Source organism: Elephantulus edwardii, unplaced genomic scaffold (assembly GCF_000299155.1).
Source record: "Elephantulus edwardii isolate Elephantulus edwardi_28Jun2011 unplaced genomic scaffold, EleEdw1.0 scaffold00067, whole genome shotgun sequence".
In the NCBI taxonomy this organism is placed as follows: domain Eukaryota; kingdom Metazoa; phylum Chordata; class Mammalia; order Macroscelidea; family Macroscelididae; genus Elephantulus; species Elephantulus edwardii.
This window is the reverse complement of record NW_006399817.1, coordinates 15,804,612-15,811,489: the sequence shown is the minus strand read 5'-3', so window position 1 is coordinate 15,811,489 and position 6,878 is coordinate 15,804,612. Positions and strand designations below refer to the sequence as shown.

At 40.2% G+C, this 6,878-nt stretch overlaps 1 pseudogene; it reads left to right on the top strand.

Annotated features, from left to right (window-relative positions):
- Nucleotides 1–4,995, top strand: part of LOC102863495 — a 7,564-nt pseudogene extending 2,569 nt beyond the window's left edge.
- Nucleotides 4,996–6,878: the final 1,883 nt, after the last annotated feature.

The following is a 6,878-nucleotide window of genomic DNA, read 5'->3' as shown; positions in this document are numbered from 1 at the left end:
GCACATAACAACAACAACATTAAATAAATATTAGTTACCCATTACTTCCTTGTCTAATGCAATCCTGTCTTTTCTCTGTGTGATTTCCCTAATTTGGGAAACAGGGAAACACCTCAATGACTGAATTTTAGGCTTACTGTTAATAGCCTGATGATCATGGCCCTATTCTAGAACAGCCTGATGTCTTTAGATTCTAATAGTGGGCATGCTGAAGAAACTTCCTGAAACCAGTCTCATGGAAATTTGAAAAGTCAAAGAAAAAACCTTGAATTTTTAAAATGGCATATGAACTTGTCCAGCTCAAGTACAGAGAATTTGTGGTGCAGTTTCTCTTAATAATAAGCACTATTTTCTAAATTTTAGAATGGTAACTCAGTGGCTTAATGGTAAGTCAGTGGCTTAAGGACCAGCTATTAACTAAAAAGATGAAGATGTAAATCTACCAGTTGTTTTATTAGTGTTACAACTCTCTGTCAGTTTATATTACCGTGGTGGCTAGCATGCTACTGGGATTCTGGAAGATAAGCCACTGGTTTCCCAAATACCAGCAGATTTACTCAATGTGAACAGATTTCACTGGAACCTCCAAACTAAAATAGACTAAGAATCACGATGGATATCCTGGTGACCGGGATACAAAAATTGGAAAGAAAGACAGACTGATAGCAGGGAAAATATGGATTTGGTGGATTTGAACTGTCATGCTTTCAGTAGATAGCTAAGTACAAACCATTTGGTGATAATAGAATTATTAAAAGCAGTGTGTAGTGATGGGGAGTGTTTTCATAATTTTTCTTGCTAAGATTAATAGCAGGCTATTTACAAGAAGTCTCAGGTCAACATATTCCCAAATGTTTGACCTATTGCATAAGTCCGTGATTTCTGACATCATAGCTCCTTCATTTCTCAACTTCCTAGCTCCTCTATGTCTCTTGGGTTCGATGATTTGCTAGAAGGTTTCCCAGAGACTCAGACCTCTTAGTGAAACAACTCATGTGACCGCAGGTAGCAGGCTGGTTTTGGAGAAACTGATTTTGGAGATTCAGTGAGCAATGGGGCCAGGATCCTGTAGACTGTCAATTATGGCATGACTGTGGGTGATGCAGGCTGGTGGTGTAGAGATTGATGAGCAACTGAAAGCTATGTCCTAGGAGAATGAGCTTTTTTCAAAGAAAAGGTGCCTGGTGCTGAGCTCCCATGTGCTTTTAAAAGCTTTCAATAAGGAGAGGCTTGTATCCCATCCTAATCCTCTCTCCTCAGTACAGTAATTACTTCAGCACAAAATAAGACAGTTGGAATAAGACAGCACAAAATAAGACGGCTGGAAAAGACATCTGAATGATAAAACTTAGACACTCAGAGGTGGTGTTGTTAGGTTGTTTTTAGGGCTGTCGAGTTGAGCATGACTCATAGTGACCCTATGAACAAAATATCTGAACCCTGTTCTATCATGTATCATCAATACACTTCCTGACACACAAGAGTCCATTGCAGCAGTCACTATGTCAATTAACCTGGTTGAGCGTCTTCCTCTCCTTCGCCAGCCCTCCACCCTTCCCAACATCATGTACCTCCCCAAGGAATAGCCTCTCCTAGCAACATCCCCAAAGAATGTGAGTGGAAGCCTCATCATTCTTGCCTTCAAAGAGCTTTCTGGCTACACCCTCTCCAAGACATATCTCTTTGTTCTCTTGGCCATCCATATGATGTTCTGTGCTCTTCTCCAACACCACAGCTCAAAGGCATCAATTCTTTTCCTGTCATTCTTTCCTGTCCAGCTCTCAGATCAACAGCAAGTAATCAGAAAGACGATGGCCTGAATCAGATGCACCTTAGTCTTTAATAACTGACATTATTAAAGTTTTCTCAGTCTTGCCAATATTGGATCTCCTCTCAACTGTCCTTCAACAAACTAGGGCAAAGGGCTCTTAGCTCTGGTCCAGTGGTGAAGCAGTCACAAGATCTGCTCCATCTCATGTTAGGCCTCTATTTCTCTGCTGTGGCTACTATGGCTGTTACTACCATAGGTCTTAGTCTGGCTGGCCAAAGAATCGCTTGTCCTGAAGGACAGGTTGCATTCTTTTGCTACATTCTTCTTTGCTGGTGGGGACAATCTTTCAATTCTGCTGGTGGGTTTGCTGAATTGAATGAGACACTAACCAATCTCCTTGTGGACTGATGAGGCTAACCAATCTCCTGGCTGATAGGCTAACACCCCTATTTGCATATTCCTGACCATCCACATGGCAAAGTCAAATTCGTTGACTAGGAAAGTAATTTTGAACACTAAGCCCTTAATATCACATAATCTAAATAGTTTCCCAATGATAACAGTTGTTATTGTTGTTGATTACCTTGAAGTTGAACACGACTCAGCAACCCTATGAACAAAAGACCTAAAGCCCCTCTACAACTATCAACATCTATCAAAGTTCATAGAGTTTCCAGAGGCATGTTGTTTAGGAAGTGGATGCCACTCCTGCTCGCATGATCACAATACCATTATTATATCTAATAAAATGAATCCTCTAATGCCTAGTCTCTAATCAGATTCTTGTCCTAATAGTGGCTTTTGCAGATGATTTTTTAGACACTTTAATTTTTTTGTTATTGAAAAATATGCACAGCAAAACATATGTTGTTGTTGTTGTTGTCATATGCCATTGAGTCGCTTGCGACTGATAGTGACCCTATGTACAAGAGCTCTAAATGCTGTTCTATCCTGTGCCAACCTAGCCATATACCAGTTTAACATTTTCCATATATATATATATATGTGAGGTGGTATGTGTGTATAATTCAGGACATTGATGATATTGTTTGAGTTATGGACTTATTCTTGTCCTCCTTTTATGAATTGTTCTTCTCATATAACTATAAACTCAGTGTTTACCTGAATAGTTCTTCTGAATTGTTCATAGGGTTTTCAAAGGCTACTTATTTCAAAAGTAGCCAACTCTTCCTCACAGTCTATCTGAATCTGGGAGCTCTCTGAAACCTATCAGCCAGGGATAACCCGCTGGTATTATTAAAATTCCAGTGACACAGCTTCCAGCATCACCGTAGCCAGCAATCTCCCTCAGTACAGTAAGCTGATGAACCAGTACTGAGCTCCTAAGAGCAAACTAGGAACAAGCAAGCATATCCATACACAAATTATAAAGTCAACAGCACCATGCAAGCCATTCCATAGCTCCCTCTCCTCCCCCCAGAAAATAAACTTGCAGATAAATGCTGTAAGGCCAAGGAATCAATGAGATATGTTTCAAGTAACAGATGCAGCCTTCAATGTGCTCACCAGTCTGTGCCTGGAAATTTATAAGACAGCTACCTGGTCAACTGACTGGATGAGATCCTTATTTGTTCCTATTCTCAAGAAAGATGATTAAAAAAGGAGAGAGAGAAAGAGACAGAGAAAGACGAGGGTGGGGGCGTGGGGACTTAACTGAATGGTGAAAATTATCTAGCAGTATCATTACCATCATATTCAATAAAATATTGCTGAAGATCATTCAAAACAGGATAGAAGATGCACATTGACAGAGAACTGCTAGATTTAGAAGAACACATGACACCAGGGATATCACTGCTGATGTCAGATAGATCTTGGCAGAAAGTAGAAGATACTAAAAGAATGTCTATTCGTGTTTTATTACTTTGCAATGGTATATATGTGAATTATAACCATCGATGGCTAATATGGAGAATAATGATAATTTCACAACACTTGATTATCTGAAAACTATACCCATGGCTCAGTTCCAACTCAATGGCATACAATAATAACAACAACATACCTTGACCAAGAATCTGTTATCCAAACAGAGCAAGAGAACAATTCTTGGTTTAAAAATGGGAAAGATGTACATCAGGGCTGTATCCTTTTTCCATACCTAGTCAATTTGTATGCTGAGCAAATAATTACAGAAGCTGGACGGTGTTAAAAAGAGTATGACAAAGGTAGCTCTAGTGGCCTAGTGGCAAGAAGCTGCACTTCAATCCCAAAGGCTCACGGTTCATATCCTCCAGATGCTCTGCTGGAGAAAGAAGGAGGGAAAATCTCCTGTGTCAGTTGGATCCGATTCAACAAGTAAAAAAAAAAAAAAAAAGAGTAAAGCTTCAGAATTGGAGACAGACTCATCAACAACCTGCATTATGCAGATGACACAACTGCTTGCTGATAGTGAGGAGGACTTGAGGCATTTGCTGCAGAAGATCAAGGATGGCAGCCTTCAGTATGGGTTATATTTCAACCTAAAAAACAAACAAACAAAACCACAACCAAAAATCCTCACCACTGGACCAATAAGTTATATCATGGTACATGGAGAAAACATTAGCAGTGTCAGCAATTACATTTTACTTGAATCCATAATCAACATCCTAAGTATCAGCAGTCAAGAGAGACAGAGACTCGTCACCGAGCTGCTGGTGCTTCTGGCCACTCTGCTGGCCACGGCCTCTGGCTATTTCACTAGTATCGATACACACATATGGAGGAGTGCTTCTAGGAGCGGGTCACCTCTGGCACCAAGATGGGCCTCATTTTCCAGGTGGCTGAGGGCGGCTTCCTGGACATCATCGTGAAGATCACAGGACCTGACAAAATAGGGATCTATAAAGGAGACCAAGAATCAAGTGGGAAATATACATTTGCCTCTCACATGGATGGAATATACAAGTTTTGTTTTAGAAATTGGATGTCCACCGTGACTCCAAAGACTATGATGGTCACCAATGATATTGGAGAGGACCCGAAAGGACAAGCATAAAAACAGAAGCTCACCATAACAAGCTAGAATAAACTATTAATGAGAGAGCAGTAGTCATGACAGTTTTAAAGCATGAACAAGAGTACATGAAAGTTCGGGAGACAACACAAACAGCAGAGTGGTCTTCTGGTCCTTTTCTGAAGCTCTGGTTCTCATTGCCATGATGTTGTGACAGATCTACTACTGAAGAGGTTTTTTTTCTGAAGTTTGGAGGGTTGTTTAAAGAGGACTTTTTTTGATGATCCCGAACTCGTAACTCACTATTTACCAAACCTCCTGGTCACAATAATATCACTAGTTTCTACATATTTATTTTCTGAGTTTGACCTTCACAGCTTCTGTTTGTTGGTGACTCATAGATGTTGGGGAAAGATAGCTTTCTAGGAAAGTGGACAATTGATTGACGTCACATTATTTGAATCCTGCTTCCCTAATACAGGTCTTTCTAGAAAGCAGACACTAGAATAGTCCTTTTAGTCTCTTCATTGTTTTTATAATAAGCGGCAGTTTGTTCTGGAAATGGGCACAAAGCCTGATAGGACCTTCTAAGATGACCCCACTTTGAAACCCCTTCCTGCAGTTAAGGTCAGGAAAGGTTCCTTCTGTTGATTTCGTAGAGCAGACAATAGCCTGAATGTCTGAATGTCGCTGTGTTCATCCAGGCCAGCGACAGCGCTCTACGACTGTGCGCTGCGTCACCATGAGAAGGGACTTTCATAGTCTCTTGATCTTTTTCTTTAAATATTTGCCCAAACACACGCCAACTCCCTGTCCACAAGTTTTTTCATTCAGCCTTAGGATTCAATCACCTTCCACTGAAACTGAAGACCAGCAGTTGGTTAACCACTCCAGGTTCTGCCTGCTTTGTCAGAGTCTCTGTTCTCTGAGACCATTCATTCTCTCGGTGCCTGCTTTGTCAGAGTCTCTGTTCTCTGAGTGTTTCAGTGAACGGTGGCTTCCTGTTTTTGTTTTTGTTTTTATTAATGTGTGTACCAATCCAACTGGCACAGGAGTAGATGGCTCCTCCTTTTTGAGCAGAGATTCAAACCATGTGCCTTTAGGATTGCAGCCCAGCTTCTTGCCACTAGGCCTCCAGGGCTCCCTACACTGTGGCTTGCTTTCTTTCTGGGTTGGCTTGTTGCCTTCTCTACTCTTGCACGTAGCAAGTGTGCTCTTATGTAACTGCCTAGATTTCTGATGCCAAAGGGTTCAAGCCTCTTGAATTTCTTGGATGGTAAATAGCACTATTTTTAGTTTTGTCAGTGGCATTTCTGGATGCTGTTTAATTAGGGTACTGAACATCAGTGTCAGTTCTAGGATCTGTATTTTCGTTCCTCTGGAGTCTTTCATTTTTGGCACATGTGAATTTTGTTTTGTATAAAATGCAGTGGTTTCTCTTGCTCTCTGATGATAGCTCCAAAATTAAAGGTTCATCTGGCTTTGGTGTGGGCTGATCCAGAATTATGTTGTGACTGATGTCTATTAGTTACTTGTACGGGTTTGTTTTTGTTTTTTTTTTTATTCTTTGCAAGGGGAAAACTACGAGTAACGAGTTTTATATAATTAATTTAAATATGTTAAAGGTTTTCATATTCAGGATAAACACTTTTTTCAACCTTGGGTGAAAATATATGCAGCATATTTTGTTGATAAGGGTGACGTGTTTCACCTTGAAACCACTGTTGCATGCCACATTATTTTTCAAAATTGAATTAACTGATATAAATTTAAAATTGTTAGTGTAGCTAATATGCCCCAGGTTCAGTAAAAACACAATTATTTTTTCTAAAAAAATAAAGAGATCAGGGAGCTCTGGTGGCCTAGTGGCAAGAAGCTGCACTGCAATCCCAGAAGTACATGGTTTGAATCCACCAGATGCTCTGCTGGAGAAAGGAAGACCAATCTCCTCCTGTACCAGTCAGCTCTGATTTGATGGTACACATACACAAAATAATAATTTAAAAAATAAAATTAAAAAAAAGAGATCTAGAGATGTATAGGATTGGGAAAGCCTACTGTCAGGGACCTCTGCAAAGTGCTGAAGAGCAATGACTTCAGTTTAAAGACTAAAGTGTTCCTGATGAAGGCATAGTCTTTCTAATCATT